This window comes from Mobula hypostoma, chromosome 2 (genome assembly GCF_963921235.1).
Source record: "Mobula hypostoma chromosome 2, sMobHyp1.1, whole genome shotgun sequence".
Lineage (NCBI taxonomy): Eukaryota > Metazoa > Chordata > Chondrichthyes > Myliobatiformes > Myliobatidae > Mobula > Mobula hypostoma.
The window spans coordinates 207,511,840-207,537,202 of record NC_086098.1 but is presented as its reverse complement, the minus strand read 5'-3'; the positions used below and the strand labels follow the sequence as shown (position 1 = coordinate 207,537,202).

General features: G+C 43.8%; 1 long non-coding RNA gene across 1 annotated transcript; it reads right to left on the bottom strand.

The window, feature by feature from the left end:
- Positions 1–1,351: 1,351 nt before the first annotated feature.
- LOC134336669 (uncharacterized) lies at positions 1,352–19,568 on the bottom strand. Its single transcript, XR_010015845.1, has 4 exons — positions 19,510–19,568; positions 5,794–5,917; positions 3,434–3,615; positions 1,352–2,120 (listed from the first exon to the last, which is right to left on the bottom strand). It is a non-coding gene; the product is annotated as an uncharacterized LOC134336669 (long non-coding RNA).
- Positions 19,569–25,363: the final 5,795 nt, after the last annotated feature.

The window sequence follows — 25,363 nt, the reverse complement described above, 5'->3', positions numbered from 1 at the left end:
CAAGAGTTACACACTGAATAAAGGAGATTTTCTGAAAATAAATCATGGTCATTCCAAAACATATTCTGAAAGGTTGGTTTAATTAATTTTATTATGCATGACAAAATATCAGCTTAATTATATTCAGATTTAATTCCAATTTAATGCTCCTAAAAATTCAAATGTGCCAAAGCATTCATCAGAAATAATTTTTGTAATTTCTATCCAATGAATACTGGATTATCACAGTTTGAGAATTGCAATAATTGTGAATCTAAGTACCTTTGGTAAGAAATGTTCATCCCAAAATTAATCTTGACAATATTTTTTGCAGTAATTTGTTGCAAGGGTTTAAAAAGTTTGCATTGGAAGTGTAAGGGCTGGAAGGAACAGGAATGCAACAATGTATTGCCTTAACCAGTCAAACCAATAAATGCAAAATGGCTGAAAAAGAACTATTGAATGCCAGTTAAAATTTAAAACACCACAGAAACATGTAAAAAAACAGAAATAAGTAATATACAATATGATTAAAAAGAGCTAGCAAAAAAGCATAATGCAACATTTTAAGTTAATTTGCATAATTTTCAATATGGAGTTGCTGATGATTGACAAGGTGGGGTATAACAACCTTCTCAAACCTATTTACTAGTGATATCCAATAAAGTGAACAATTAAAACCTGAAGGAATGGGATTATGTGCATGCAGCAGTTAATTTTCAGCGCTGGAAAAGTTCGCTGCCAATATTTCAGAGTGACAATGTTGTGTAGTGCTTAGCATAACAGTATTATAACAATTATAGTGTTATGCTAACCACCACGCGGTCCGGGTTCAATTCCACCGCCCCCCCACTCTCTGTAGGGAGTTTGTATGTTCACTCTGGACGTATCTGTTCCTCTGAGTTTTCTGGTTTCCTCCCACACTCCAAAAAATGTATGGGTTAGTAATTGGTCACGTGGATGCAGTTGGGTTGTGCAGACTCACTGGGCCAGAAGAGCCTGTTAACGTGCTGTATCTCTAAGTTAAATTAAATTGATGTATTAACTTGGTACATTGCTGAAAGAACCTACAACACCTTATTTTGGAGATTAGATTAAATGAGGAAGTACTTTAACGGTTCCAAAATAGGTGCCTTGCATTATTTCAGAACAGATTAGATTTTCATTTGCATCTACTAAATATTACAGATCTCATCCTATAACAAAATATATCATAAAATGGTGAAACAAATTAATCATTCTTAAAAGGAGATTATGATATTTTATTGATATCTAAAATATTAACAAACACTTTTACCATTTTTTTTTCAGATGTCAGCGAGATTTGCAAGCATGTCTCTATATTATTAAAAATTACTGCTATAGTGTCCAACCTAGCACACGCATAATGGGCACGTATTGTGTACCTAGTTAATAATAACAATTTTTGTGTATTTTGAATTTGATACCCATCCCATCAATCTAAGCCAGACAGATTCAGTTATTGTTTCCATTGATACTTAAATTGATAGTTAACAAAGAAAGAAACTTGACAAGATATAACCTTTCTCCAAAACCAGGACATTGCAACTACAGTGTGCAATTTCCACATAGGCCAAATCTACGAAGAAAAAAATCTGCAGATGCTGCAAATCTAAACTAAAATCCAAAAATGCTGGATACACTCAGCAGGCAGGGCGGAAACTGTGAAAAAAGAAACAGTTAAAATCTGCAATTTTCCATTTGTTTTCCCATTTCTCTCCAAAGGTTGCACAGTGTTTATTCAGGAAAACTGCTTAAAAAGCACCTCCGAAACCTCAGACTTCTACAGACAAAGACAGCCAAAAGTCACGTTTATTGTCAAGTGTATGTATGCAGAGGTGCAATGGAAGTCTTGCAGCAACATCACATTACCATCGAGCGATAAACATTGAAATATACTGTAAATTACACATAATTTGTACAAAAAGGAACACAATGGAAATCTTAAAACCAGTAGGTCAATTTTAGTGTAAAGTGTTCAAAGTGTTCATTGTGTTGCTAAGTTGTAGTGATTTGGATTGTGCAAGTTGGTTCAATAATCAAATGGCTGAAGGGACGTAGCTGCTTTTGAGCCCAGTGTTGTTGGACTTCAAGCTTATATACCTCCTGATCGATGACAGCTGCGAGGAAGGACAAGAGAAGGGATTACTGTATATTTATTCATCATTCTGACATCCAAAATATATCACTGTACCTTTACCGTGACTGGGTGTGAACCCTTTAACTCCCTATCAGAAGCATTGAAGAGTTAAGTTTAAAAAGCTTTAAATCCGCTTCCACATTCAACATGATAATTCAAATTGCTGCTTTCTCCTGACAGCCCTTGATTCCTTTCTATCCAAGAATCACAATTTTTTAAATAAATCTTTAATAATATGGCTTCAGCTTCCTTTTGTGGTTAAAAAAAAATTCCAAAGATTGGTCAGAATCTGGAGCAAATCTCTCTTTTCATTTCAGTTCTATCTGGCTTACATGTTATCCTTGAACTGTGGCCCCTTGTCCTTGACTCCTCTGCTATGATGGACATCCACCCTGGATCTACACTGCCCAGTTGCATTTGAATTTTGTTTTGAGATCCCCTGTCATTCTTCAAAATTCTAAGGAACATATTTACTTGACTAAATCTTTCTTCATTCATTCTACCACTGGTTCACTGTTGGAGTAAGTTGATTCTTATGCCGGTGGATGTACAGTATTGTCAATCTAAAGAATGGTGTTTCTTGCTGGATGTCGACTTTCATAGGTATTACTGGAGCAGCACTCAGCCAGGCCAGTGGAAGGTGAAGCTCTGACAACTTGCTTAAGGCAGTTTGGAATAAATGGTAAGTAGTAGCTTTGCTAAAGTAACCCTCGTCCGATAAATGAATTAATTGTTAATGAAAAAATATCACTTGAAGCCCAATGCTAAATGGAAGTAAAACTAATACCTTCAGTGCCAAACCAAAAATGTACACCATTCTGTAGTTCACCTCCTACCTCTCCTCAAGTCTCCTTCAAAATTGTCTTTTGCAGCCCTCTTCTTCATTGACTCATTTGTGAATAAACCATTGATGTTCATCTTAGTTGGTAGGGTTCTCTCTCCCCAGAAGCTATCTCATTCTTCTTCAAATATGCTGTCTAGCAATTCTGTTTTACTAAAATTGCAACTCTGAATTCCACATCTTTGCCATCTACCACTCCATCACCAGACTCTCCTTTAAAAAAAACATTGATAATGTAGCCTCCCTCCCCCACACCACACCTCCCCATCTTAACTGAATTGATTCTTTGAAACCTTCCAGTCAGGTAACTGCTCACCTCAAAATACCAAAGAGTTCTGATTGAAGTTACCAGTGACTGTGATAGATATCTATCCTTACTTATCCTTCTGATCACATCTGCATTCTAGAGCTAGTTGACCACATCACTTTTCTGGAACACCTACTGAACTTACCTGCCATTTTGGACGATGGAACTTTTCTTGTTGGTTTTGAACTTAATTGTTGAATTGTAGCCATGGAATCAACAGTGGATTTACTTCTCACACTGTGCACCATTTTCTCTGGCATTTTTCATAGATTTCTTCATGACCTCTTTCTCTGATCCACATGCTACCTCGATATTCATAGTGTCAGCCTGCAAAAGCAGACCAAGTACACCCATTATTCTTTCACCATCCATGGCAGCTGACCTCTCCATTGCCTGGCTATTTGTCTAATGAGGATGCAAAGCAAAATTTTCCTCCCACTAAACAAAGAGAAGAGCAAGCCATTGTCTACAACACTACAACAATATCTGTTCCTTAGACACTGACTCCACCACACTCCCAATCAACTCTCTGAAAGTTTTTGACTGACATACAAGTTGAGCATAAGAGTGGAATTAGACCACTTTGCCCATCAACTCTGGCCTCTATTCAATCATGGCTGATATATTATCCATTTCAACCCCAATCTCCTGCCGACTCCCCGTAACCTTTGGTGTTCTTACTAATCAAGAACCTGTCAACCTCTGGAATCAATGACTTGGACTCCACACCCATCTGTGGCAATAAATTCCACAGGTTCACTGCCACCTGGCTAAAGAACTTCTTCTTCATCTCTGTTCTAAAGGTACCACCCTCAGACTAAACACAAAAGAAAACTAACCCCAAAGCCTTGGTAACCTGAGGCGTATAACTGCTAAGCCCCTCCCCCTAGACCAACCAAAAGCTAATTAACTCAATTATCCAATTAAAGATGGTATCCTCCACCATCAGCACACCTGTGCAGGTTGCTGCTGTCTCTATATGAGACAGCTCTGGTTCAGACCCAGTCACTATTACTGCTGGGGATGAGTGTTTCACCGAGTGTGCCATGTGCCATCTGTAATCAGTGACGAGCATTCATCACAGATTCACTTTGGAAGGCTGAATTTGAAGGCAGAAAGCATGAAGAAGAATATCAGAGTTGTATTGTGCATGCATACTTTGACAAAAAAATGAACCTTTGAACTTTTGATTCTTGGCGGGGTGGAGGAACAAAGGTATTTTGGGGTTGACATCCATTGATCACTCAAATTTGTCACGTAGGTTTATAGGGTAGTTAAGAAAGTATGTGTTGGCATGTGGCTAAGTGGTTAAGGCATTGGTTTAGTGATCTGAAGGTCACTAGTTCGAGCCTTTGCTAAGGCAACGTGTTGTGCCCTTGAGCAAGGCACTTAACCACACATTGCTCTGCGACGACACCGGTACCAAGCTGAATGGGTCCTAATGCCCTTCCCTTGGACAACATCGGTGGCATGGAGAGGGGAGACTTGCAGCATGGGCAACTGCTGGTCTTCCATATAACCTTGCCCAGGCCTGCGCCTTGGAAACCTTGCAAGGCGCAAATCCATGGTCTCACGAGACTAACAGATGCCTATATATATATAAGAAAGTATATCATGTGTAGGTTTTCATTAGTCAGGGGATTGGGATCAAGAGCCACAAAGTAATGTACAGCTCTATAAAACCCTGGTTAGTTCGCACTTGGAATACTGTGTTCGTTTCTGTTCATCTCATTATAAGAAGAATGTGGAAGCTATAGAAGAGTGCAGAGGAGATGTACCAGGCTGCTGCCTGGGTTAGAGAGCATGTCTTATGAGGATAGGTTGAATGAGCCAGGGCTTTTCACTTTGGAACGAAGGAGGATGAGAGGTAACTTGATGGAGGTGTACAAGATGTTAAGAGGTATAGATCCAATGGATAGCCAGAAGCTTTTTCCGGAGGGGAACTACTAATATCTGGGAGCATTACTTTAAGGTTATTGAAGGGAAGTATAGGGGGTATAGAGGGAAATACATTAGGGGCATTTAAAAAAAACTCTTGGATAGGCACATGGATAACAGAAAGATTGAGTGCTATGGGGAAGGGAAGGGTTAGATAAAAGGTCAGCACAACATCATGGGGCAAAGGGCCTGTAATATGCTGTAGTGTTCTATGTCCTATTGGAAACATCCTCTTCAAGTCTGCTCTCTCTATTCCTTTCAGTATTCAATAGGTTTCAATGAGATCCCTCCCCATTCTTCTGAACTCCAGTGCGTACAGGCCCAAAGCCATCAAACACTCCTAACTTTAACCCTTTCATTCCCAGGAACATTCTTGAAAACCTTCTCTGGACACACAGGTGCATGGTTATGGCCCAAGCGCAGAGGGAGAGGTACTGAAGCAGATGAACAGTTCAATGGTGTTTAATGAGAAAAGTGCAGGAGAAAGGAAAAACAATAAACACTAGGCCATTAACTAAAATTCTCAAACTGAAAACTGACGTTAACAAGGTGACTAGGAAGCAGTACCTTATTATTAATTGAATACCACCTCTTTACAGCATCAATCAAAATGGCAGTCTTCTTTCCCAGAACAGGGATGAAGGTAAGCAGGAAGCAGAGACATTACTGTTTTGGTCAAGTCTCAACATGTCTGGAACGAGAAGAAGGGAGTTAAATACTATCACAATGAAAGACTAATTGGCTGGAACATGCATACTCACGAGTATAATTGCTGAACCTGTTCCACAGCCCACCTGGGAGGGTGCTCAGATCCTGTGGCAGTGTTCATAGTTGTTTCACCTCTGGACCCTCTCCAACGCCAGCACATTGCTTCTTATATAAAGAGCCCAAACCTTCTTACAATATTCCAAATGTGGTCTGACCAATGCGTTGTCAGAAAGTAATGAATTCCCAGCATTACTTTCTGGTAGCTATATTCTTGTCCTCTCAGAATGGATGGTAACATTGCATTTGCGTTACTTACTAATGAATCAACCTGCAACTGAACCTTTATGGAATCCTGCACTAGGACTCCCTAGTCACTTTGCACCTCCAATATCTGAATTTGCAGAACTACAAAGCAACTACAGAGGAAGGAGAAGTTGCTGGCCAAAGTTGATTTGAAGGAAACACCCACAATGAAAGCAACACATCTGATCTTCTCCCTCTCGAACAGCAGGGTGAATTCTATCATGTTATGATCTCTGTATTTTCATGCTTCTTTTACTGTAATCTCCCTAATCAAATCTGGTTCATTACACAACACCCAAAACAGAATTGCCGTTTCCATTGTGGGCTTGACCACAAGCTGTTCTAAAAATCTATTTCTGAGTTATTCTTCAAAATCTTTCTCTTGGGATCCAGCACAAGCATTGGAAAGGTTTTAGTCTAATTTGGTAGGGGAATGGGAACTGAAGTCATAGCGCTGAGGATGTAGCGGTTGGTGTACAAGTCGATGCATTGTGTAGTGAGACTCTGAGGAAAGACAGGTAGAATTAGACATAATTGAAGTCAATGTGATAAGTTGAAGTGTAACATTGGGGCAAAACTGGAAAGGTTGACAAATACATGACTGAAGGTATTATATTTGAGTGCAAGCAATATACAGAATAGAGTAGATGACCTTGCAGTGCAGTTGGAGATGGGCATCACTGAGTCATGGCTAAAAGAAGATCGTATTTGGGAGCTTACTATTCAAGGATACATGTGGTATTGAAAGGACAGGCAGGTAGGCAGAGGGGGTAGTGTAGCTCCATTGGTAAAATATGAAAGCAAATCATCATAATCATCATCATCATGTGCCGTGTCATATAACATAGGCTCTTGACAGACTTTTCTCCAGAAGTGTTCTGCCATTGTCTCCTTCTAGGCAGTATCTTTACATGATGGGTGACCCCAGCCATTATCAATACTTCAGAGATTGTCTGCTTGATGTCAGTGGTTGCATAACCAGGGCTTGTGATATGCACAAGCTGTTCATACAGACGTCCACCATCTGCTCCCATGGTTTCATGTGACCCTGATCAGGGGACTAAGGAGGAACTACATCTTGCACAAGGGTGACCTGCAAGCTAGCGAAGGGAAGAAGTGCCTTACAGCTCCATAGGTAGAGATGTATCTCCAATCCTGTCACCCAAAGGAGTAGGTGATTTAGCTTCAGAAGATGTAGAAGCCTTGTGGGTAGAGTTAAGAAACTGCAAAGGTAAAAAGACCCTGATAAGAGTTACAGTGTATGCAGGCCTCCTAACATTAGCAGGATGTGGGATCAAATTACAATGGGAGGTAGAAAAGATATTATGGCTAATTTATTATTCCTGTCAACCCTATTCTTCTGCCTTCTCTCCATAATGTTTGATGTCCTTACCAACCAAGAACCTATCAGCTTCTCCCTTAAGAATACCCAATGACTTGGCCGTCAGTAGCAATGAATTGCACAGATTCACCATCCTCTGCTTAAAGAAATTTTCCTCATATCAGGTCTAAATGTACATTCCTCAATTCTGAGGGTGCGCTGTTTGATCCTGCACTCTCCCACAGTAGGAAATATCCTCTCCACATCCAGTCTATCAATGTCTTTTAATATTTGACAGGTTTCAATAATATTCCCCTCATTCTTCTAAATTCCAGTCTATCAAATGCTCCTCATATATTGATCCTTTCATTCCTGGGACATTCTTGTGAACCTCCTCTGGACTCTCTCCAGTGCCGGGACATCTATTGTTAAATAAAGAACCCAAAATTGCTCACAATATTCCAAGAGTGGTCTAACCAATGCCTTATAAAGCCTCAGCATTACATCCTAGCTTTTGTATTCTAGTCCTCCTGAAATGAATGCTTTTTTCCTTGTTAAATGCGTTTTTATACATAATAAGTCTATTTTTCACTCCAATAACTACCTGTACAACAGTGAGCTGTTCACTGTTCGGAGTAGCCAACCAGGATGTCATAAGAGCCAGCCACTGGTTTGGAGAAGGCAAATTAGCTTGAGTGCCATTGGGCTGGGGTTGTCAAGACGGGCCATCACATTGGGGATGTCAAGATGGGGTGCTGGGCCTGGGGATTTGAGCTGGAGTGTTGGACCTAGGGATTCGAGCCGGGGTGTCGGACCTAGGGATACAAGCCGGGCTGTCGGAACCAGCGATACAAGCCAGGCTGTCAGGCCTGGGGATTTGAGCCAGAGTGTCGGACCTAGGGATACAAGCCGGGCTGTCAGGCCTGGGAATTTGAGTCGGGTCGTTGGGCCTGGGGATTTGAGCCGGGGTGTTGGACCTAGGGATACAAGCCGGGCTGTCAGGCCTGGGGATTTGAGCCGGGCTGTCGGAACCAGCGATACAAGCCAGGCTGTAAGGCCTGGGGATTTGAGTTGGGCCGTTGGGCCTGGGGATTTGAGCCGGGCTGTCGAGCCACAGAAGAAGCAGGATTGGTTTCGGAGGAGCTGACCTGGGTGCAGACCATGCTGCTATATGCTACTCGAAGGCACAGGAGTTGGTGCCTTCAAGTTAGCGTAAAGGCTCAGTGTAGTGAATCCGAGAGTGACTGTCTTGGATATTTTCTTTGTGGTCACAAGACCCTATTGGATATTGATGCAGGCGTGACTGGTGGTGAGCAGCAGTGTTGCCTCGGTTGTAGCGAGGACTAGGCCTCAGTCCTCGGGTTTATGCTTAGCGTGGTGTTCGGGCTCAGACAGGGGTGGCCTCTCCCATCAGTGCCTCTCTCCAATGTTGGATCAGTGGAATTACAGGCTGGATGGCCAGAAACCATCAATTTGCGGGGCGTCACTCAAAAACTTGGACTAAAAATTTGTTTCCTAACATGACTATGTTTTTTCCTTTCTTGTTATTTTGAATAGGTGTGTTTTTATTTTAACCTTGACCCCAGAGGAACGCCATCTCATTTGGCTGTTTCCATGTATGGTTTGAATGACAATTAAACTTGATTTGATTTGATTGATCTGATAAATGCTAACACTGCATTTGCATTCCTTGCCATTGTCTCAGTCTGCAAGTTAACCTTTATGGAATCCTGCATGAGGACTCTCAAGTTCACTTGTACTTCTAATTTTGGAATTTTTTCCTTTTTCTCCCCAGCTCATGGCTTTATGGCCAAATATGTAGACAGTATAAAGATCCATGAAAGGGTTAGTTTTGAGAAAGCAGGGGGTCTGCAGAAGGACATGGACAGATTCAGAGAATGGGCAAAGAAGTGGCAGATGGAATGTAATGTAGGGATGTTTATGGTCATTCACTTTGGTAGAAGGCCTAAAGGCATAGTCAAAGCTCTGAATCCCCCTGTCTCTCTTTCCTCCTTAAAGCACAGCACAAAGCTTATCTCTTTGACAAAGCAGTTGACCAACTTATCTCCGTATCTCTCACATGCCGCAGTTCATTGCAAATTTATTTCATAGTGCTCCTTTGAAGCTTTGTGCTTTGTTGGAGTTGGTATATAGGTGCATGTGGTGTTGTTTGTTTTTCTTCTGTACTAAGACAACCTCCTTCCATTACTACAGAATAACTCAAGACACAGTAAGGTGATTTTATTTCAAAGATTAAAAAATCAACATTGAATTAAATTAATGTTATTTTCTATATATCACGTTCTTTATTCTCTTAGTTGTCACGGTACAATGAAGATAACATGGAATATGTGTAATTGTTTTGTTTATAAAAATCCTGTGGCATCTCCTGCTAAGTGCAGTAGCTAGCTGAACTGCATTAGTACTTTGAAGGTCTTTTTATATTGAACCGCAGATTGTTAATGATGGTCTAGAAGATATCAATGCAATTACTCTACAGTTTTCCAGTTACCGTGGCAATAAGCCAAGTAATTTGGTTTATTTTTATCGGTTCTGAATAAAAGGTGCACAATTGCAAAACCTCAGTTTAGTTTACAGAGCATTATTTTGTTCAGGAGTGGAGCCAAGTTTATTAAAATAAAAAAAAGGAAGTGTGCTTATTTTTTAATGTAGATCTCTGGTGCTTTTTCTGTAGCAGTTGAAACTGTTAACCCCGAGGTCAAGCTGCCGACGGCCTTGCTGAGCTCCTTTGGGGTCGGCTCAGCATTGAGTTCTTCCATTGTCGGCAGGCACTCAGTTGCGTCCAGAGCTGAGGTGGTGACAGTGTTCACCCTGGAGTAGAGGTAAGAGTAATGTTCTATCTATGTCTAACTTCCCATCTGTTTGCTTCAGTCTGTAATTACTTCCCCATTGATGGACTTGAGGAGAGTCATTTTGCTTTGAAGGGGCCGAGGGCTTTCTTGATGCCATCATATTGCCTGTCAGTGCTGCGGTCTGGACTTCACTGAGAAGCAGCTAGTACTTGTTGGCCGAGCGCCTGGCAGTCTGCTGAACTTTGCTTCTAGATTCCTCTTAGTTGGCGAACGCTTACGCTTGGCTTGGGTAATGCATTTGGCTTCAATGACGGGGGTCATCTTGTTGCATTTGGCTTCGAACCAGTCGTTTGTTTTTGAGGTCTTCTTGACAAAGATAGCTCAAGCTGTGCTGAGGATGGTACTCTACAGAAGTGACAGTGTTCCAGGCAGCTGAGCTCTCAGTTCTTCCTTGGAAGGCTTAACAAATTGTTCCAGCAGGTCTGCGTGAGACATCCTACTGAAATCAATGTGAGGGTTCCCTTCTTATTCAGCACAATGGAATGTCTTTGACAGCTGTCTGATCTTGCAACACACCGGTGAGTGGTCTGTGTTTATTATTTCTTGCGTTTAATTATCTCACCAAGGTATTCGACTTGGTTTGTAGAGCCGAGCTCTTCTGGATCATCTCTAAGGTAGGGCCGCCTGCCAAGACTACAGAGCATGATCAAATCCTTCTACAGCCTGAAGGGGACTGTGTAGTAAATGGCCGCGCTTTGGAGCCCTTTCACACAAACAGTGGCGTTAAGCCAGGCCTTCTCGCCCAAGGCTCTTCGGGCTCCTTGTTCTTGTCCTGAGACATGCATTTGGCACTGCAGCAGAGGGCGTCTACCTCCACACTAGGTCAGATGACAGGATTTCCAACCTCTCCTGCCAAAGAGCCAAAAACAAAGTGCGCAACAGCAGAGAGGTGCTGTTTACTGATGATGCAGCAGTCGCAACCACACCCCGCAGCACCGGATCACTTCTCACAGGCCTGCAAGGAGCTTGGTCTGACCATCAGCCTGAAAAACACAAATATCTTGAGACAAGACGTGGAGACACCACGAGTCATTACCACTGTTAGCAACAAACTGGATGTTGTTCATGAGTTCATATCGCTGATGTTAATCATCGGTGACAGGCTCTCCTTGGATGCAGAAATCGGCAAGTACATCGGAATGGCTGCAACAACTCTTGCCTGTCTCTCCACACGAGTCTGGCAAGAACTCCAAACTCTCAGTCAATACAAAGACAGTGTACATCACTTGTGTCACCAACACACTGCCGTACAACGGCAAAATCTGGACAACGTATGTAAGCAGGAGAGAAAGCTCAACTCCTTCCCGCTTAAGATGCTATCATTGCGTCTTGGGCATCTCCTGGAGAGACAGAGTAGCCAAAACTGAGACTCTCTCCCGTGCCAGCCTTCTAAGCATGTACACCCTGCTCAGGCAGCCTAGGCTGCATCCAGCTGGGCCATAGCTGCCGCATGCAGAACGGCCACATCTCAAAAGACACCCCCTTTGGTGAGCTGGCTTCAGGCAAGAGAACCACTGGCTGACCACAGCTGCATTATGGGGCATCTGCAAGTGGGACATGAAGGCGCCGGACATCAACATTGAGTCCTGGTAGGAACTTGCAGCCGGACGCACCAGATGGAGAAACACTCTGAAACAACATCTTAAGTCAGGCGAAGAAAAGTTCCTGAAAGTGGCTGAAGACAAACGGGTCAATGGAAAGGAACGCTGCAACTCCAGCAGTGCTGAGACCACTAATAGATGCAACCTTTACAACAGAGACAGCCACTCTTGCATTGGTCTCATCAGCCACAGATAGTGCTGCACCAATAATCACAGATAGCTAGGTTGCAACACCAATGGTTGACCTCAACCAATAGATGGCCACTTGTAATTTTTACCACTAATATCACAGGTATCAGCGTTAAAAATCTTATAGCTTTATATCCTCCTTAGTGTAAGTAGTAAACAGGCAAGATTTAGCAATAGTGGATGTCAGGAATTCTGATGGATTCTCTAAAGCTCAATTACACTCAGTGCCTTCTTTATTTGGTACACCTGTAGATCTGCTCGTTGATGTAAACATCTAATCAGCCAATCATGTGGCAGCAACTCAATGCATAAGAGCATGTAGACGTGGTCAAGAGGTTCAGTTGTTATTCAGACAAAACATAAGGATGGGGAAGAAACGTGATCTAAGTGAATTTGATTGTGGACTGATTGTCGTTGCCAGATAGGGTGGTTAGGGTGTCTCGGAAGCTGCTGATCTCCTGGGATTTTCACACATGACAGTCTCTAGAGTTTACAGAGAATGATGTGAAAAACAAAAAAAAAAACATTCCATGAGCGGCAATTCTGTTTTCAAAGAAGCCTTGTTAATGAAGGAGGTCAGAGGTGAAAGATCAGAATGGTGACAGGAAGATGACAGTAATTCAAATAACCATGCATTACAACAGTGATCTGCAGAACAGCCTCTCTGAAGATACAGCATGTCGAATCTTGAAGTGGTTGGGTTTCAGCAGCAGAAGACCACAAGCATACACTCTGTGACCACTTTATTATGTGAAGTGGTAAACTGGATTTCCTCACAGCAAGAAAATATTAAAACCTCAGTGTAACAAGGTACAATGATATAATAGCAAATGACAGAGCACAGAGGTTAAACGTACCCTTTAACTGGGCAAATATAGCACTCTAAATATTGAATCATTATGTATACATTATAAGAGAAAGGTTTGAGACTTTCACAAGCATTGTTTATTCATTTTAGTTGACTGGCCTGTACTACCAGTCCACTTTTATGTTATCACTCTGTACTATGTACATGGCATATTGATTGTGAACCTGTAGCGTAGGGAATAATGATGGGTAAATGAGAGAGGAGTCTACAGCTCACTGAAAGGCCTGATAAAGGATTTATCCTCTGTCCTGCCAAAGGGTTTCGACCCGAAACGTTGGCTGTACTTCTTTGCATAGATGCTGCCTGGCCTGGTAAATTCCTCCAGCATTTTGTCTGTGATCCTCTGTGTTCTATCATTTGCCATTATATCCTTGAACCTTATTACAATGAGGTTTTAATATTTTCTTGCTGTAAGAAAGACCAGTTTTCATACAAAAAATAAAGTTTATTTCCTTTAAAGCTTAAAGAAGGCATTTGGCACAGCTTCCTTCATAAACTAGGACACATTGAGTATAAGAATTGGGATGTCAGGTTGCTCCTGTACAAAACATTGGTTCAACATCATTCGGAGTATCGTGTATAGATATAGTTGCACACTACAGGAAAGATGTGTACTAATAGAGAGCTAGAATATTGAAGAGGCTCACAAGGATGTTGCAGAGAGCAGGACATTGTAATTATGGGTAGAAATTGGATAAACTGTGTTTATTCTCATATAGGAGCTGCGAGAAGACCATGTAGCGATTTAGAAACATAGAAACCCTACAGCACAATACAGGCCCTTCAGCCCACAATGAACAGCTGAACATATACTTACTTTAGAAATTACCTAGGGTCACCCATAGCCCTCTATTTTTCTAAGCTCCATGTACCTATCCAGGAGCCTCTTAAAAGACCCTACTGTATCCGCCTCCACCAGTGTTGCCGGCAGCCCATTCCAAGCGCTCACCACTCTCTGTGTAAAAAAAACTTACCCTGACATCTCCTCTGTATCTACTTACAAGCACCTTAAAACTGTGCCCTCTTGTGTTGGCCATTTTAGCGCTGGGAAAAAGCCTCTGACTATCCACACGACCAATGCCTCTCATCATCTTATACATCTCGGTCATCTTTCATCCTTCGTCGCTCCAAGGAGAAAAGGCCAAGTTCACTCAACCTATTCTCATAAGGCACGCTCCCCAATCCAGGCAACATCCTTGTAAATCTCCTCTGCACCCTTTCTATAGTTTCCACATCCTTCCTGTAGTGAGGTGACCAGAACTGAGCACAGTACTCCAAGTGAGGTCTGATCAGGGTCCTAAACAGCTGTAACATTACCTCTCAGCTGTTGAACTCAATCCCACGGTTGATGAAGGACAATGCACCGTATGCCATCTAAGCCACACAGTCAACCTGCACAGCAGCTTTGAGTGTCCTTTGGACTCAGACCCCAAGATCCCTCTGATCCTCCACACTGCTAAGACTCTTACTATTAATACTATATTCTGCCATCATACTTGACTTACCAAAATGAACCACCTCACACTTACCTGGGTTGAACTCCATCTGCCACTTCTCAGTCCAGTTTTCATCCTATTGATATCCCGCTGTAACCTCTGTCAACCCTCCACACTGTCCATAACACCCCCAACCTTCAGCAAATTTACTAACCCATCCCTCCACTTCCTCATCCAGGTCATTTACAAAAATCACAAAGAGAAGAGGTCCCAGAACAGATCCCTGAGGCACACCACTGGTCACCAACCTCCATGCTGAATAGGACTCGTCTACAACCACTCTTTGCCCTCTCTGTGCAGGCCAATTCTTGATCCACAAAGCAAGGTCCCCTTGGATCCCATGCTTCCTTACTTTCTCAGTAAGCCTTGCATGGCATACCTTCTCAAATGCCTTGTTGAAATCCATGTACACTATACTACCTTCATCAATGTGTTTAGTCACATCCTCAAAAAATTCAGTCAGGCTTGTCAGGCACGACCTGCCTTTGACAAAGCCATGGTGACTATTCCTGATCATATTATGCCTCTCCAAATGTTCATAAATCCTGCCTCTCAGGATCTTCTCCATCAACTTACCAACCTCTGAAGTAAGACTCACTGGTCTATAATTTCCTTGGCTCTCTCTACTCCCTTTCTTGAATAAGGGGACAACATCTGCAACCCTCCAATCCTCCCAAAACTCTCCTGTCCCCATTGATGATGCAAAGGTCACTGCCAGAGGATCAGCAATCTAATCCCTTGCCTCCCACAGTAGCCTGGGGTACATCTCATCCAGTCCTGGTGACTTATCCAACTTGATGCTTTCCAAAAGCTCCAGTACATCCTCTTTCTTAAGTCTATAGGCTCAAGCTTTGAAGTCCACTGTAAGTCATCCCTACAATCACCAAGGCCCTTTTCTGTAGTGAATACTGAAGCAAAGCATTCATTAAGCACCTCCGCTGTCTCCTCCGGTTCCATACACACTTCTCCACTGTCATACGTGATTGGTCCTATTCTCTCACAACTTATCCTCTTGCTCTTCACATACTTGTAGAATGCCTTTGGGTTTTCCTTAATCCTGCTCGCCAAGGCCTTTTCATGGCCCCTTCTGGCTCTCCTAAATAATCAGGACTGCAGGTAGTATAGATAATCATTTTCCCTGTGCAGGCCAGTCTTGAGTTAGAGGGCACAGTCTTATGGTAAGACAGGAGATATTTTAAGGCACTATGAGGAGCAGGCTTCCCCACACAGAGTGTGGTGGATATCTGTAACAAGCTGCCAGGGGTGATGCTAGGCGTAGATACAAATGCATATTCTCAATCCATTTGTCATCGTTTCATGTTTATAATTGAGTATTCATTTTGGCTGAACTATAATAAATCACATTTGAGCAAATTATGTAATTCATTCAAACAAGAGGAATTCTGCAGATGCTGGAAATTCAAGCAACACACATCCAAGTTGCTGGTGAACGCAGCAGGCCAGGCAGCATCTCTAGGAAGAGGTACAGATGACATTTCAGGCCAGGACCCTTCGTCAGGGCTAACTGAAGGAAGAGTTAGTAAGAGATTTGAAAGTGGGAGGGGGAGGGGGAGATCCAAAATGATAGGAGAGAACAGGAGGGGGAGGGATGGAGCCAAGAGCTGGACAGGTGATTGGCAAAGGACATATGAGAGGACCATGGGACAGGAGGCCCAGGGAGAAGGAAAAGTGGAGGGGGAACAAGAGGATGGGCAAGGGGTATAGTCAGAGGGACAGAGGGAGAAAAAGGAGAGTGAGAGAAAGAATGTGTGTATAAAAATAAATAATGGATGGGGTACGAGTGGGAGGTGGGGCATTAGCGGAAGTTAGAGAAGTCAGCGTTCATGCCATCAGGTTGGAGGCTACCCAGACGGAATATAAGGTGTTGTTCCTCCAACCTGAGTGTGGCTTCATCTTTACAGTAGAGGAGGCCGTGGATAGACATGTCAGAATGGGAATGGGATTTGGAATTAAAATGTGTGGCCACTAGGAGATCCTGCTTTCTCTGGCGGACAGAGCGTAGGTGTTCAGCAAAACAGTCTCCCAGTCTGCATCGGGTCTCGCCAATATATAGAAGGCCACATCGGGAGCACCGGACGCAGTATATCACCCCAGCCGACTCACAGGTGAAATGTCGCCTACCTGGAGGGACTGTCTGGAGCCCTGAATGTTGGTAAGAGAGGAAACGTAAGGGCATGTGTAGCACTCGTTCCGTTTACAAAGATAAGTGCCAGGAGGGAGATCAGTGGAGAGGGACGGGGGGACGAATGGACAAGGGAGTCACGTAGGGAGCGATCACTGCAGAAAGCGGGAGGGTGAGGAGGGAAAGATGTGCTTAGTGGTGGGATCCCGTTGGAGGTGGCGGAAGTTACGGAGAATAATATGTTGGGCCCGGAGGCTGGTGGGATGGTAGGTGAGGACCAGGGGAACCCTATTCCTAGTGGGGTGGTGGATGGAGTGAGAGCAGATGTGCGTGAATTGGGGGAGATGCGTTTGAGAGCAGAGTTGATGGTGGAGGAAGGGAAGCCCCTTTCTTTAAAAAAGGAGAACATCTCCCTCGTCCTGGAATGAAAAACCTCATCCTGAGAGCAGATGTAGCGGAGACGGAGGAATTGCGAAAAGGGGATGGCGTTTTTGCAAGAGACAGGCTGAGAAGAGGAATAGTCCAGATAGCTGTGAGAGTCAGTAGGCTTAGAGTAGACATCAGTGGATAAGCTGTCTCCAGAGATAGAGACAGAAAGATCTAGAAAGGGGAGGGAGGTGTCAGAAATGGACCAGGTAAACTTGAGGGCAGGTTGAAAGTTGGAGGCAAAGTTAATAAAGTCAACGAGTTCAGCATGCATGCAGGAAGCAGTGCCAATGTAGTCGTCGATGTAGTGAAGGAAAAGTGGGGGACAGATACCGAATATGTTCGGAACATAGATTGTTCCACAAAGCCAACAAAAAGGCAGGCATAGCTAGGGCCCATACGGGTGCCCATAGCTACACCTTTAGTTTGGAGGAAGTGGGAGGAGCCAAAAGAGAAATTGTTAAGAGTAAGGACTAATTCCGCTAGACGGAGCAGAGTGATGGTAGAGGGGAACTGATTAGGTCTGGAATCCAAAAAGAAGCGGAGAACTTTGAGACCTTCCTGATGGGGGATGGAAGTATATAGGGACTGGACATCCATGGTGAAAATAAAGCGGTGGGGGCCAGGGAACTTAAAATCATCGAAAAGTTTAAGAGCATGAGAAGTATCACGAACATAGATGGGAAGGGATTGAACCAGGGGGGATAAAACCGTGTCGAGGTATGCAGAAATGAGTTCGGTGGGGCAGGAGCAAGCTGAGACAATAGGTCTGCCAGGACAGGCAGGTAAGTGGATCTTGGGTAGGAGGTAGAAACAGGAAGTGCGAGGTGTGGGAACTATAAGGTTGGTAGCAGTGGATGGGAGATCATTCATTCAGATTGGTTTTGTGCTTTCTTTTGGTGTTCACAATAAAAATGTTGATATTGTGGTCTTAATACTTTTCATTTTAATAAATTTATGTGTAAAATGTTTACCACCTTTTTAGGTTTAATCCAATGGCAATTTAATTTAGAAACAAAAGCTGAAGTAGATTACAATAAATAATTCTACTTCAGAGCATTCTCAATGTACATAAATTGATTAGTGGGTGCACTTTCTCAGTGAAGCTGATAGTTAAATCAACCCAGAAGCTGGTGGTTAAATTTAACCTCTGACTTTGTGTGTGGAACCCATTATCCAACTGATATGAATTAGATAGCTCGCTTACAATACGCACTGCTGATTTTTCCAAAAATTAACATGCAATTATTTCATCTTGCCATGCTATTTATGTAGTACTTTTATGTCATAGTTAAATTATATCTATTCATTTTGCAACTTACTTCTAAGTCCTTCCAGTTTTAGCCTGAGGGCTATTCATTGTGAGCTTTTTAATTGCCTGTGCCAAATTCCTGTTAGGAATGAGTAATGTCTGTCACTTTATAAAGCAATTAAAAAAAACATAGCATTTAAGCATTACTCTCTGCGAAAGAAACCAGTAAATTGCTTTCAATTCAAAATACGAAGCTGGATTTTCAGACTGCAGGAACCACATTTACGGGAGGAAGAAGAGCTGCTGTCAGTGCCCAGTCCTCCTTCATTTGAAGGGTTCCTGTCACCTACCACTATTCCATCGGGAGCCCATTTTTCGCAGTGTTCTTACTTAACTACGTTATTGTTAAAAACAGTGCTTTAAAAACTATGCAGATTTATGTTTAACAATTATTAATATCTTGTTGTGTTCCTCTTAGGAAATCCAGATATTTTTATTTTAATTTTCATGCTCCCAGACAAAATGATGATAATACGTTACCATTGGGGAACAGCAGCTGCTGCTGTAGTAGTAAGATGGAGGTTCAAAGATAATGGATTTAACTGAAATCTCAATCTACAACAAAATGTGTTTAATAACTGTGTAGAATATTACACTCACAAACACCAACGCAGACTATATGCATTACAGCTTACTGATAATGCACCACAGGATAGCAATAGACGCTGCAGCAAAAACAAGTCGCTACCAGTGAATCAAAGTAATGAATAGAGCCACAGAAACCATCAAATTAATAAATTACCTTCCTCAGTGGGAAGCAGCAGTTAACAAATTAATACCAGCAGCATGCATAAATACATTAAATAGGAGAGAGGGTGGCAGTAAATTACTAAATTTATCCAGCATTGAAAAGAACAAGAAATTAATAAATCAATATAACTGTGGGCACACCACAAATTCATAAGGGATGTAGCAACAATTAAAAAAAAACAATGCAGCTGCAGGCAATAGAACATCAATAAATTCCTAAAGGAGAATTTTAGCTCCTCTTACTTGTTGGTAATGTGTCAGTTGGGTGACTAACATCTCCACAGAGTACTTACCACCTCATTGCTCATGCGTTCTTTTTGGCTACTGTTTTAACGCACTGCTTTCAGCTGGCCGAGGCAACAGCCAAGGATGAACAGGGGCATCAGGAATCATCTAATTTGAAGCCTTTAACCAGTGCCCTCCCTGCCGGTAAATGCTTGGGAACTGGCCTATCTGAGTTAGTGAAGGATTATTTAGATGCTCACTCACCTAAAGATAAGCGGATTTAACTTGTGCAGTTGAAATTCCACGAAACTTCACAGTTTTCATTGTGCTTCACAGTTCCTTATCTTTGCATTGCTTACCCTCTGTAAACTTCAACTGCATATGGTGGGTTCATTTATTTGTAGGGTCTTTTGGATGCAGGGAGAGCTAGCGAAAGAGATGAGAATATGGCTTCCATTCATTTTCCTGTTCTGAAAATTTACACAAAGCCTCTGCTTCATTCACAGAATGTAATACAACTTTTATCTTTCCTTAACTACATTATTAACCAATCAAATACAGTGGATTCTGGTTAATTGGACCATTGGTTAATCGGGGCAAACAATTATTTGGGATAACTCTTAAAGAACAAACATGAATTGATAAATATGCTGGGATTCCCTTCATTTATTTGAGTCACTGTGCCACTTAATTGGGGCAGGATATTTACCGAATAGATTCTAACTAGATTCAGGCACGCACAATTGTGCGGTCGTTAGGCACTACACTGTGTTTGGAGCTAACAGTTCTTAAAAAGCGTCAGCTGTGTATGTTTGAGTTCAAACAAACATTGTGACATTTGTTGCAGATCGTTGGCAGTACCCTGCTTCGACAGGTGGGCTAAACCAGGTGAGGGTAGCTGGCAGGTTTCATACCCAGGGGAAATATGGATATGCCTGCCCTAGCATGCAAAGTCAGCTGCAACAGACTGGGCAGATGAGTTCCACAGTGAGATCCAATGCCAGGAAGGTGGTTCTGCAATGCTCCGTGGAGAATGAAGGGCATGTCAAGGCACAAAAGTAGTCATGGTCATCCCCTGCAAATAGAGAAGACCCCAGTTGTGACATATACTTCTACCACTGGACCTGGACCTCTGAGGTCAAGAGAGTGGAACTGCCCCAGTGGCTTTTCCATTTAAAAAACTCTCCCGTACACGTTTCCTGTCACTGTTCGGATACAATGGACAACCTCCAGTAGTGTTGGTAGTGGCTGCCGCTCAACTGGGCCAAAACACATTGGTGTGTCCCAGCTGACCAGAATCCATTGTATTTTAAAGACGCATTTAAAACCTGCTTTAAAACTATGATACAGAACAATAGATTTATCAATTTGATTCCCAAACTTTTAATGGCTAAAGATTAATGAATATTTATACCAAATTTTCAACTAAATATTAATGAATGGATCCTTTTATATGAAAGATTTTTTTATTTCTCCAACTGCAAAATACCTTTGAGTGTTACTCACAGAACTAATCAAAAGCAGTTACTTGTCATGTGTGGACCTCTGAGGTGCTCATTGCTGGTGATCTTTCAGCTTGAGACTAGGATTCAGACTGTTTTGCCTCATCTTCTGCTAAACTGTCTTGTATGCAGCATCATAAGTACTGGATGAAGGGACGGTAAGGAATCAGAATCAGAACCATAATTATCACTGACATGACATGAAGTTTTTTGTTTTGCTGCTGAAGTACAGTGTAAGAGATGAAAGTTATTACAAGTTAAAAAAAGTGCAAAATGAAAATAACGAAGTACTATTCATCAATTCATGGACTACTCAAAAATCTGATAGTAGAGAGGAGAAACTGTTCCAAAAGCATTGAGAAACGCAATCAACAGGAATTCTGCAGATGCTGGAAATTCAAGCAACACACATAAAAGTTGCTGGTGAACGCAGCAGGCCAGGCAGCATCTCTAGGAAGAGGTGCAGTCGACGTTTCAGGCCGAGACCCTTCGTCAGGACTAACTGAAGGAAGAGTGAGTAAGGGATTTGAAAGTTGGAGGGGGAGGGGGAGATCCAAAATGATAGGAAAAGACAGGAGGGGGAGGGATGGAGCCAAGAGCTGGACACGTGATAGGCAAAAGGGATACGAGAGGATCATGGGACAGGAGGTCCGGGAAGAAAGACAAGGCGGGGGGGACCCAGAGGATGGGCAAGTGGTATATTCAGAGTGACAGAGGGAGAAAAAGGAGAGTGAGAGAAAGAATGTGTGCATAAAAATAAGTAACAGATGAGGTACGAGGGGGAGGTGGGGCATTAGCGGAAGTTAGAGAAGTCGATGTTCATGCCATTAGGTTGGAGGCTACCCATACGGAATATAAGGTGTTATTCCTCCAACCTGAGTGTGGCTTCATCTTTACAGTAGAGGATGCCATAGATAGACATGTCAGAATGGGAATGGGATGTGGAATTAAAATGTGTGGCCACTGGGAGATCCTGCTTTCTCTGGCGGACAGAGCGTAGGTGTTCAGCAAAGCGGTCTCCCAGTCTGCGTTGGGTCTCGCCAATATATAAAAGGCCACATCGGGAGCACCGGACGCAGTACATCACCCCAGTCGACTCACAGGTGAAGTGTTGCCTCACCTGGAAGGACTGTCTGGGGCCCTGAATGGTGGTAAGGGAGGAAGTGTAAGGGCATGTGTAGCACTTGTTCCGCTTACACGGATAAGTGCCAGGAGGGAGATCAGTGAGGAGGGATGAGGGGGGAACGAATGGACAAGGGAGTCGCGTAGGGAGCGATCCCTGCGGAATGCAGAGAGTCGGGGGAGGGAAAGATGTGCTTAGTGGTGGGATCCTGTTGGAGGTGGCGGAAGTTACGGAGAATAATATGTTGGACCCGGAGGCTGGTGGGGTGGTAGGTGAGGACCAGGGGAACCCTATTCCTAGTGGGGTGGCGGGAGGATGGAGTGAGAGCAGATGTACGTGAAATGGGGGAGATGCGTTTAAGAACAGAGTTGATAGTGGAGGAAGGGAAGCCCCTTTCTTTAAAAAAGGAAGACATCTCCCTCATCCTAGAATGAAAAGCCTCATCCTGAGAGCAGATGTGGTGGAGACGGAGGAATTGCGAGAAGGGGATTGGGTTTTTGCAAGAGACAGGGTGAGAAGAGGAATAGTCCAGATAGCTGTGAGAGTCAGTAGGCTTATAGTAGACAACAGTGGGTAAGCTGTCTCCAGAGACAGAGACAGAAAGATCTAGAAAGGGGAGGGAGGTGTCGGAAATGGACCAGGTAAACTTGAGGGCAGGGTGAAAGTTGGAGGCAAAGTTAATAAAGTCAACGAGTTCTGCATGTGTGCAGGAAGCAGCGCCAATGCAGTCGTCGATGTAGCGAAGGAAAAGTGGGGGACAGATACCAGAATTGGCACAGAACATCCATGCCGGTTCTTTACCATCCCCTCCGACCTTCAACTGTCGGAGGCAGAGCGCTCTGTCCTCAGTAATGGCCTCACCTTTGTCCCCCTTCGCCCACACCTCAGCGAGTTCCGTGTTCACCATGATGCGGAACTTTTCTTCTGCCGTCTCCGTCTCTGAGCCTACTTCTTCGGCAAGGACTCTTCCACCCCCACCGATGACCCCTTCTCCCGTCTTCAACCCTCCTCTTCTTCATGGACACCCCGCTCTGATCTTCTGCCTGCTCTGGATCTCTTTATTGCTGACTGCCGACGGGACATCAGCCGTCTCGACTTCACCGCACCTTGTCCCCATTCCAACCTCACTCCTTCGAAACGCTCTGCTCTCCACTCCCTCCACACTAATCCTAACATTATTAAACCCGCTGAAAAGGGGGGTGCTGTTGTAGTCTGGCGTACTGACCTCTACCTTGCCAAGGCACAGCGACAACTCGCGGATACCTCCACTTATTTACCCCTCGATCGTGACCCCACTAAGGAGCACCAGGCCATTGTCTCCCACACCATCACCGACTTTATCTGCTCAGGGGACCTCCCATCCACTGCTACCAACCTTATAGTTCCCACACCTCCCACTTCCCGTTTCTACCTCCTACCCAAGATCCACAAACCTGCCTGTCCTGGCCGACCTATTGTCTTAGCTTGCTCCTGTCCCACCGAACTCGTTTCTGCATATCTCGACATGGTTTTATCCCCCCTTGTTCAATCCTTTCCTACCTATGTTCGTGACACTTCTCACGTTCTTAAACTTTTCGATGATTTTAAGTTCCCTGGCCCCCACCGCTTTATTTTCACCATGGATGTCCAGTCCCTACATACTTCCATCCCCCATCAGGAAGGTCTCAAAGCTCTACGCTTCTTTTTGGATTCCAGACTTAATCAGTTCCCCTCTACCACCACTCTGCTCCGTCTAGCGGAATTAGTCCTTACTCTTAATAATTTCTCCTTTAGCTCCTCCCACTTCCTCCAAACCAAAGGTGTAGCTATGGGCACCCGTATGGGTCCTAGCTATGCCTGCCTTTTTGTTGGCTCTGTGGAGCAATCTATGTTCCGTGCCTATTCTGGTATCTGTCCCCCACTTTTCCTTCGCTACATCGACGACTGCATTGGCGCTGCTTCCTGCACGCATGCAGAGCTCGTTGACTTTATTAACTTTGCCTCCAACTTTCACCCTGCCCTCAAGTTTACCTGGTCCATTTCCGACACCTCCCTCCCCTTTCTAGATCTTTCTGTCTCTGTCTCTGGTGACAGCTTATCCACTGATGTCTACTATAAGCCTACTGACTCTCACAGCTATCTGGACTATTCCTCTTCTCACCCTGTCTCTTGCAAAAATGCCATCCCCTTCTCGCAATTCCTCCGTCTCCGCCGCATCTGCTCTCAGGATGAGGCTTTTCATTCTAGGACGAGGGAGATGTCTTCCTTTTTTAAAGAAAGGGGCTTCCCTTCCTCCACTATCAACTCTGCTCTTAAACGCATCTCCTCCATTTCACGTACATCTGCTCTCACTCCATCCTCCCACCACCCCACTAGGAATAGGGTTCCCCTGGTCCTCACCTACCACCCCACCAGCCTCCATATATTATTGTCCAACATATTATTCTCCGTAACTTCCACCACCTCCAACGGGATCCCACCACTAAGCACATCTTTCCCTCCCCCGACTCTCTGCATTCCGCGGGGATCGCTCCCTACGCAACTCCCTTGTCTATTCATCCCCCCCATCCCTCCCCACTGATCTCCCTCCTGGCACTTATCCGTGTAAGCGGAACAAGTGCTACACATGCCCTTACACTTCCTCCCTTACCACCATTCAGGGCCCCAAACAGTCCTTCCAGGTGAGGCAACACTTCACCTGTGAGTCGGCTGGGGTGATATACTGTGTCCGGTGCTCCCGATGTGGCCTTTTATATATTGGCGAGACCCGACGCAGACTGGGAGACCGCTTTGCTGAACACTTACGCTCTGTCCGCCAGAGAAAGCAGGATCTCCCAGTGGCCACACATTTTAATTCCACATTCCATTCCCATTCTGACATGTCTATCCACAGCCTCCTCTACTGTAAAGATGAAGCCACACTCAGGTTGGAGGAACAGCACCTTATATTCCGTCTGGGTAGCCTCCAACCTGATGGCATGAACGCTGACTTCTCTAACTTCCGCTAATGCCCCACCTTCCCCCTCGTACCCCATCTGTTACTTATTTTTATGCACACATTCTTTCTCTCACTCTCCTTTTTCTCCCTCTGTCCCTCTGAATATACCCCTTGCCCATCCTCTGGTTCCCCCCCACTTGTCTTTCTTCCCGGACCTCCTGTCCCATGATCCTCTCGTATCCCTTTTGCCTATCACATGTCCAGCTCTTGGCTCCATCCCTCCCCCTCCTGTCTTCTCCTATCATTTTGGATCTCCCCCTCCTCCTCCAACTTTCAAATCTCTTACTCACTCTTCCTTCAGTTAGTCCTGACGAAGGGTC